This window comes from Pteropus vampyrus, unplaced genomic scaffold (genome assembly GCF_000151845.1).
Source record: "Pteropus vampyrus isolate Shadow unplaced genomic scaffold, Pvam_2.0 Scaffold6, whole genome shotgun sequence".
Classification (NCBI taxonomy): domain Eukaryota; kingdom Metazoa; phylum Chordata; class Mammalia; order Chiroptera; family Pteropodidae; genus Pteropus; species Pteropus vampyrus.
In genome coordinates, this window is record NW_011888787.1 from 3,896,081 (window position 1) to 3,905,530 (window position 9,450).

A 9,450-nucleotide genomic window follows, 5' to 3' on the forward strand; every position below is an offset into this window, starting at 1 on the left:
AGACAAAATATTTTTAGTCTCTCAGGTTGACCTAGCTAAATTTCTTTTTGGTTTAGTTTTTTCCCTTACACCATACATAAGAATAAACTCAAAATAGATTAAAGACATACAATGTTAAGACCCAAAACCATAAAACTCTTAGAAGAACACATAGGCAGTAAACTTGCTGACATTGCTCTTAGTAACATTTTTTTTTTTTTTTTTTGGATATATCTCCTTGGGCAAAGGAAATGAAAGAAAAAATAAACAAATGAGACTACATCAAACTACAAAGTTTTTGCACAGCAAAGGAAACCATCGATGAAACAAAAAAACAACCTACTAAATGAATGGGAGAAGCTATTCACCAACGATACATTTGATAAGGGGTTAACGTGCAAAATTTATAAAGAACTCATACAACACAACGCCAAAAACCAACCAACCAAACAAACAAACAAATAATCCAATTAAAAGATGAGCAGAGGACCTGGGTAAGCATTTCTCCAAAGAAGACGTACAGATGGCCAACAGACATATGAAAAGACACTCAATGTCACTAATCATCAGAGAAATGCAAATTCAAACCACAATGAGAGATCACCTCACACCTGTTAGAATGGCTATTGATCAATAAGACAATAAACAACGACTGTTGGCCAGGACATGAAGAAAAGAGAACACTCGTGCCCTGTTGGTGGGATTGCATGCTGGTGCAGCCGCTATGGAAAAACAGTATGGAGGTTACTCAAAAATTAAAATAGAACTACCTTATGACCCAGCAATTCCACTTCTGGGTATTTATCCAAAGAAATCCAAAACACTAATTTGAAAGATCTATGCACCCCTATGTTCACTGCAGCATTATTTACAATAACCAAGATATGGAAGCCACCTAAGTGTCCATCAATAGATGATTGGATAAAGAAAAAGTGGTAGATATATACAATTGAATAGTAGTCAGCCATAAAAAGGAGTGAAATTTTACCATCTGAGACAACATGGATGGACTACAGGGTATTATGCTAAGTGACGTAAGTCAGACAGAGAAAGACAAACACCAAATGACTTGACTCATATGTAGAATCTAAAGAACAAAATAAATAAACAAACAAAAGAGAAATAGACTCACAGATACTGAGAACAAACTGTTATTTGCCAGATGGGAGGGAAGTTGCGGGGCTGGGTGAGAAGGTGAAGGGATTAAGAAGTACGAACTGGTAGTTACAAAATAGTCACGGGGATGTGAAGTACAGCGTAGGAAACTATGTATGATGTCAGATGGGTACTCGACTAATGGGGGTTATCGCTTCATAAATTATACAAATGTCTAACCGCTATGTTATACACCTGAAAACAAAATAAAATAATACTGAACGTCAACTGTAATTGAACGATTAAAAAATTTAAAAATCACTAGATACAGTTCATAAGTTCACTTACGATACTGCATTTTCAAAAAGGATTTGAGGGGCCTAGCAATGAAAGCACTGGAATCAGGCACAACTGGGGCCCGACAACAACAGCAGGTGCCTAGAAAATAAAAGATGAAAGGAATATAAATGTGGCAAATACCAGAGTGAGTACAGAGCCAGGGCCACGCAGAGCCTTCCAGCTCTTAAGGAGGAAAGAGGGCAGGCAAGAGTCGTGAAGCGGGTAAGGCAGTTTCTACCTGGGTATTAAGGAAGCATCCGGGAGCTTTTTTTGTTTACTGTTTGAATTCTTAGTGCTTAGAGGACGAGACCAAGGGGCACCTCCCACAAAGGGGTACAGTATTGGTGCATGGCAAGCAAGGGGGCTGGAACACAGGTAGCAGATACGGGTGTGGGCGTTGAAGGCCGACCCAGCGAGCAGGGCAGTGGACCCGACGGGGCCTCAGAGAACAGTGCGGGTTCGAGCTGGATATAGAGACCTGGGCTGAGGCTTCCAAAGAGGTATTATCTGAAGCCACCAGCATGTGTTAGAGCAACCACAGATTGAGTAAGACTTGAAGTGTTATAGGAAGTTAAGAAAATGTGTCTTAAAATCATCAAAACTTAAGCTTTATGAAATGTCATAAACATAATCAATCATTTTTCTGATGTGGCAGAAATGATGATGTGGAAAATTAAATTACTGTTTTAAAATGGACTGCGTGCTTATATAATCCTAAAAATAAATTAGTATCTGAGTAATAAAAATATATATCAAAGACATGTCCAATAAGAAAGCTGTAGTACCCTTTAACCAGATAATTAATAACCAACCAACTTTTACATAATATTCTCCTCTAATTCCAACGATCACCTTTGAGAATAGGTAGATCGTTATTATCATTCCCGATTTATATATAATACAACTGTAGCCCAGACATGATCACACCAGACTAAGAGGTGGAGCCCGGATCTGGTGTCAAGACATGTGTCTCAAAATCTCCTTCTCCAAGTCCTACACGCTGGAATCAGTCCAGTCCTAGGACTCTGGAGTGAACGAGTGATAGAGTATTATATTCGAGTGTGTTAAACCAAAAACGCAGAAATTACAACATGCAGGGTAAAGACTTTCTATTTTTTAACCCTTAGTATGCGTTCCATTCAGGAAGCTATGAAAAAACCAACCGAATGCTAGGAGGAATAACAGAACCGAGGAGGGCCTGTGGCTTAGGGTAACAGAACCGGGAGCTGGTAGAGAGAAGGAAGAAAAGGAAGGTTCCACGCCAGACTGGAAGTGAAGGTGAGCTCGGCTTGGGAAACACGGGGAGAAGGCTGGGGGTGAGACGCAGAGAATAATGTATTTTAAAACCAACTTCTAAAGTGGCCTTTTTTGTGTGATTTATTTTGTTCTGCAGTGTATGTTGTAGATACGAAAACTTGATAAAATTTCTATTTTTGAATTGAGCTTTTACCGTTTGCTTTTTGTCTATATGACGACATCCTGGTGACACAGATAAACCATCCCCAGGTGGCTTTCCTGTCTTTCCTCTGCTGACTAGGGAGGGTGCTGCCTCATCCTTCTCCACTGTGCTAGACCACAAATCATGAGATGTTTCTTAAGTTGGTCACGAACATCGGGAAGACTGAAAAGCAAGAACCCCGAGAATTTAAGGCCCATACCCGCCTCTGCCCTGAGCCACTTCTCACTGGCTCTGTCCTTGTCACAGATTTGTTCATCTCTGCTCTGTTTTCTCCTCATACCTGAGCCACCCACTCTTTTTTTCTCCCCTCTAATGTAAGGTGACATTTCTTAGAACAAGAGTTGAGAAACATGTTGACAAACGCACTAGCACCACAGGCCATGCTAATGGAAGGGGCGGTGAGTGGTAAATAGAGAACTTTCATCCCAAGCCTTTCCGAGCAGGGGTCCTCTCTCTCCCCAGGGGGGCTGTGCCCTGCCTGCCCTCGTTTTGGCACAGAAGGGGAATGACTGTGCATCACCCACATGCATCATGTTGAACCACAGCCCCGCAGCCGCCAGGGGAGGGCTCAGCTCCCCAAGGGAAAACAAACATTCCTCACTCCACGCCTGCCAAGAAGCCTGGCGCTGCTGGGAACCGGCTACTCTGGTACAGGCCGTGACCTTGCCCTCCACACCCACCCCGGCCTCAGCTCCTCCCCTGGTGAGCCCCCATTCACCATGACACACCTTAAGCAGCTCCTCTCCCCTGAAGTCCTGCCTGATTCACTGGAGAAGAGCTGACCACTCTCTCCTTTTTGCCACGTTGCTCTCCATGCCCGCTTCTAATATGACGAATGGGGAAGTATTTGTGTCTCGTCTCCTGCGATGCTGTGAGCTTCTTAAGGGCATCGGTGCACATCAAGTGCTTACCTGACAGTGCCAGGACTAGTTGAATATTTGACGAATTATTTACGTACTAAGAGTGACTGCTGCAGTTTTACAGGCATCTTCATAGACGATATCTCAACGTCACGACTTCCAGCATCAAGCTGTAAGTTTAGGGACACGCAGGGAACTAGCTAACTGGTTATTTTCTCCTTGGAGCCACCGAATGGCATTCTCATCAGAGGGAGTGTGAGGTAAGTTTGGCGTTTGAGGGGTTTTTCTTCTTCCTATCGCCAATCGGACATACGGAATACTTTGGTTTTATTTTTAGCCTCTACATTCGTGAGAAAGAAAAGGAAGAAGGAAAAAAAAAAAAGGAGGAAAGATAACCATGGCAGTTTTCTGGAAACCTGGATGGAAAAGCTGTGAAGGCAAAACCTGTGCCACCGACACACACGCTTCCCACAGCCCGAGCGAGGGAAGTGATGCGGTCCCGGCTCCACTTGGTCCCCCCCAGAGAGATGCTCGGAGGAGTGGGCAGGGCCAAGAACTCGGCCGTGAATGACACACGCAACGGCAATGAGCCCGTAAGCCAGGCAGGGGCTGTGGCAGGCCCGAGTGGCACCTCAGCCCCTCACCTAACTGCCGCGTCTCTCCTGAAAGGCGGAGCTGTTCAGGGGCCCAGTGTACATCACCAGGCCCGGCTCGGAGTTCCCTGGAAGGCGAGCTGACCCCATGGCTGTCCTGCCTGATCCTAAGGAACAAAGAAGAAAGACTAAGCCAGCTCCCCCGGCCGTCGGGGCGGGCCACCAACGCAGGCAGACAAGGCTGGCCACGCGCTCACCAGCCGAGCACCTTGTGGCCTGAAGTCTCGCTGCGGTAAAAACCAAGTCCCATCACAAGCGCCACGGCCGGACGCAGACGCCCGGCATCAGAGCTGCAGGGCTGCGGAGTGGGAACACACAGCAGCGCCCACACCCCGCCGCATGTCCCCCCCGGCCTCTGCACCCACGGCGAGCTGGGAAACGCCCTGTGGAAAGTTCCGAACCGTTCTGATAACGATTCCAACCCAACGAACCCAACTTCAGCTACCCCTGCCCCCACTGTCCTGTATTTCCCATAATAATATTTATAGCTTTGGACAGGAAAACCTCCCTTCGGGAGGAAGTCAGGTGACCAGAGACCTTCTGTGACTAAGGGGTGCTTGGACAGGGTATTTCAGGAACAGTTTCATGGTGATTAACTAACTGGCTTCATTTCAGTGTAGTTGTCACTCTGAATTACCACTTAATGGGTGAAGTGTGCAGACTATAACAATCAGCAGTATAGGCATAAGGAAGCAAGACATTAAAAAAAAATTAGCCCCTAAAGCAATTATTGCAGTGAATTTTTCAAATAGTTTTAATATTCTGTCTTTTGACCCCAGGGTATAGCTTGGGGAAAATATATTAATCTCAAGATAATAATAAGTCAATTTCAGTTGTTCAATGCCTACAATGATATTAAAGGTTCCAACCTTACTCTTTTTGGTTGCAAACATTAATTAAGCATGATAATTATACGTCTCTGTGATAGTTGGTGCTTTCTGAAAGAGTCAGAGCTCAGGGAATAATTTGAATACGGCAGACAGCAATTTGCTACATAAATTCAGTCCAAAGCCTATCAGCTCATTTTAAAAGAGTCAAGACTCTAGGTCAGAGGGTTTTTTTTTTTTTTTTTACATTAATACCAAGTTAATCATGTCTACATAACCTGTTATTCACCCTCCCCCAAACGCTCCATGAATACGTCTGCAAGGCCTGACCTGAATGTAATAAGGTGCAAGGTGAGAGCTTCACAATGTGTATTTTTAACACACTCTCCTTCAACTGTAAAGTCCTGCGGACTCTATCTTGATGTTTATTTTCATGCGTTGTATACAAGAGGTCAGCAAGACTTTATACTCGTGCTTTTAACTCTCGTTTCACACCAAACAATGCCAATAAGAACCACGTATTCCCTGTATACCACGGATTGTACATCAAGGATAATTACCAACTTATCGACAAGTTCAGTTTCAATATCATCACTTCGGAGATTTGGAGGAGCAACTGAAAAACTAGAGAGGTCATCAAAACTGAAGGAAGGTTAAGAAACAGAGTAGAGGGTTTGGTTTGGGACTGCACTCCGCTGTTGCAAAGGTGGACTCAACCGGCGGCTCTGAAAGGCCCCCGGCTGCAAAGTGGCTAACGCTGCCATCCTGCCTGGCACTGCTGAGCCTGGCTGGCGCTCCTTCACCGTTCTCATCTTTCTTTCCTCTGCTGCTGCTTCTCCGCTGACTCTTGTCATTTTGGTAGCGGCAGCAGGAGACCTGGAAGCCACCCATACCACCCGCTCCAAATCACTCCAGGACTTGGTCCACACCCACCGCCCTACCCCCACCCCCCAAACAAGGCTCCAATGTCCAAGGCACGAGCATGCGTGAACTGGTGTCACACACACACTCTGAGAAGTAGAGGCGGGACAGGCACACGTTCTGAGCGGTGGAGGTGGGGCACACAGTGGACGCTTCATTTGTGCCTTGGAAGAAAATGACTTCAGGGAAAACATGAGATTCTGCTCCAAAAGCGTAAAGCGGACGAGCCTCTTCCTGGATCTACCTGAACGCATGTGGGTGATACTATGAACAGGGCGGCAGGCTGCTGAGTTCCAAACGGGACGAGCATGGGAGTGGTTCATTTTACTCAATTCTCCTTTGTTATTTTTTGTCATCTCAGGAAACCTGTAAGTTTATTTGGCCTTGACGATTCTTTTTTCCAAGCTGTACTTTTTTTTGCCTTCTTTTGTCTGTTTTAAAGTATAGTTGACATGCAATATTCTATTAGTTTCAGGCGTACGGCACAGTGATTCGACATTTATACACCTGACGATGTGATCACCACGATGTCTAGTAATCATCCGTTGCCGACAAAGTTATTACGATATTGACTACGCTGTACATTACATCCCTGTGACATTTAGTAACTGAAAGTTTCTGCTTCTTATTCTCTCTTCACCTTTTTCACTCACTGGCCTAACTCTGTCCCTTCTGGCCCATCGGTTTGCCCTCTGCATCTATGATGCTATTTTTGTTTTGTTTGTTCATTCGTTTTATTTTTATTTTTTAGATTCTACATATAAGTGAAATCACATGGTATTTGTCTTTCTACCTCTGGATAATGGGCATAACCTTTTATTTTTTAATGTATTCTAATTGTATTTTAATGTATTCCATGTAATGTGCTTCTAAAAGTATGTAGGAAAATGTTTAAGATAATTATACTATAAACAGGGAAGGCAAAGTAATTAAAGTGAGGTAATTTCTGTATGTCACTCAAACTAGCGATTTGACAATATCAGTAGACCGTGATAAGTTATGTATATATAATGTAATGCTAAGAACAATTACTAAAAAAGCTATACAAAGAGATACATTCAAAAACACTACAGATAAGTCCAAATGGAATTCTAAAAAATGTCCTAGTAACCTACAGGAAGAGAGGAAAAATGAGAGAAATAAGAGAGAACAAATAGAAAATAAAATAAATAAAATGGAAGAGGTATGCCCTAACATATAAATAATTATATTAAGTGTAGATCAGCTCAATACACGAAGACTGAGCCTGGCAGAGGAAATTTCAAACCTGACTCAATTACACGCTGTCTACAAGAAACAGACTTCGCATATAATGACATAGGCAAGTTGAAAGTAAAAGGAAAAAAAAATCTATATCACGCTGACATTAATGCCAGAAAACAAGGGTGGCAATCAGATTAAGTACATTTTTGAACAAAGGAAATTACCGGGGACAGACAGGGACATTATAAAAGGATGAAAAGGTCGATCCACCAAAAAGACATAGCAACCACAATATGTAAACACCAAACAACAGAAGCAAAATCTGCGAAAAGCGAAAGGAGACGTGGACAAATCTGCAATTATAATTAAAGACACAAACACTGGCTTCTGCTGCTGCCGAAACGGGCAAGTTTATGACACCCGGGAAGGGGGTGCTGGTCCGAGCCAGAGGCTGCGCCGGACGCAAAGCGGTCATTGTGAAGAACACAGATGACAGCACCTCGGACTGCCCCGAGGGCCATGATCTGCTGGCTGAAACTGACGGTTGTTCCAGCAAAGTGACAGCCACCTTGGGCAAGAGGAAAATTGCCAAGAGGTCAAAGATCAAGTCTTTTGTGAAAGTTTATAACTAGAATCACCTCATGTCCACAAGGTACTCTGTGGATACCCCCTGGACAAAACTGTCAGCCACAAAGATGTCTTTAGAGACCTTGCTCTGAAATGCAAGGCCTGACAGGAGGCCAAGGTCAAGTTCGAAGAGAGGTACAAGACTGGCAAGAACAAATGGTTCTCCCAGAAGTTGCGGTTTTAGATCTTTTTTTTGTTTTGGTCATTAAAAGTCCTCAAAAAAAGAAAGACATGGACACTCCTCTCTCAAAAATCTGCAGGACAACTACAGGAAATCAGCAAGGATACAGAAGAACTCAAAAACACCTTCAACCAATAGGATATAAATCATATGTATATAACACTCCACTCTACAGCAGCAAAACGCACATTGGTTCAAGGGCCAATGGGTCATATACCAAGAGAGACCATATCCTGTCCATAGAAGAAAACTCGGCACATTTAAAAGGAGGGAAATCACACAGAGTGTGTCCGCTGACCACAATAAAATCAAACTAGAAATCAAAAAGACAAAGGTAACAGGAAAATCTACAAATACCAAGAAACTAAACAACGTACTTCTAAATAATCCATGGGTCAAAGAGGAAGTTTTTAAGAGGAAAAAAAATAAACTGAGCTAAATAAAAATGAAAATACAACGTATTAATATTTGTGGGACACAGCTAACACCATCCTGAGAGGGGAATGTATTGTACTAAATGCTTATATTTGTATAGAGAAAGACTCTTAATAATTTAAGCTACCACCGCAAGAACCTAAGGAAGGAAAAAGAAAAATAAACGCAAAGTAAGCAGAAGAAAGGAAATAACAAAGAGCATTAATCGACAAAATTAAAAATGGAAAAACAACAGAGAACAAGCAATTCAACCAAATGCTGGTCCTTTCAAAAGATCAATAAAATTGGCAAACCTCTATAATGACAGACAAATAATTAAATAAGAGAGAAGACATGAATTACCAATATCAGGTAATAAAAGAGGGGATATAATCTTGGGACTCCAAAGACATCACAAGGATAGTAAGTAGCACTATGAACAATTCTACACATATAAATTCACAGCTTAGATGAAATAGGCCAATTCTTTGAAAAGTACAGCTGCCACAACTCACAATACAAACAGATCATTTAAATAGCCTTAGAACTATTAAAGAAAGTGAATTAATCATTTTTAAACTCCCCTAAAAGAACTCTACAGACTGAGATGATTTCAATGGAAATTCTATAAAATCTTTAAAGTAACACCAATTCTACACAATCTCTTCCAGACAATAGAAACACTTATTTTTTTGAGGCTAGTATTACCCTGATGCCAAATCCAGACAAAGGAAGTATTAAAAAAAAGAAAACTACAGACTAAAATCCATCACGAATATAGAATCCGAAACCCTTAATGAAATATTAGCAAGTAGAATTCAGCAATATCTGAAAAGAATCATGTGCCACCCAGAGACGCAAGCCCAGTTCAACACTTGAAAATCGACCTGTA

The 9,450-nt window shown here is 42.5% G+C and overlaps 1 pseudogene; it reads left to right on the plus strand.

Moving 5' to 3' along the window:
- Nucleotides 1-7,729: 7,729 nt before the first annotated feature.
- LOC105296465 lies at nt 7,730-8,178 on the plus strand (annotated as a pseudogene).
- The last annotated feature ends 1,272 nt before the right edge of the window (nt 8,179-9,450 follow it).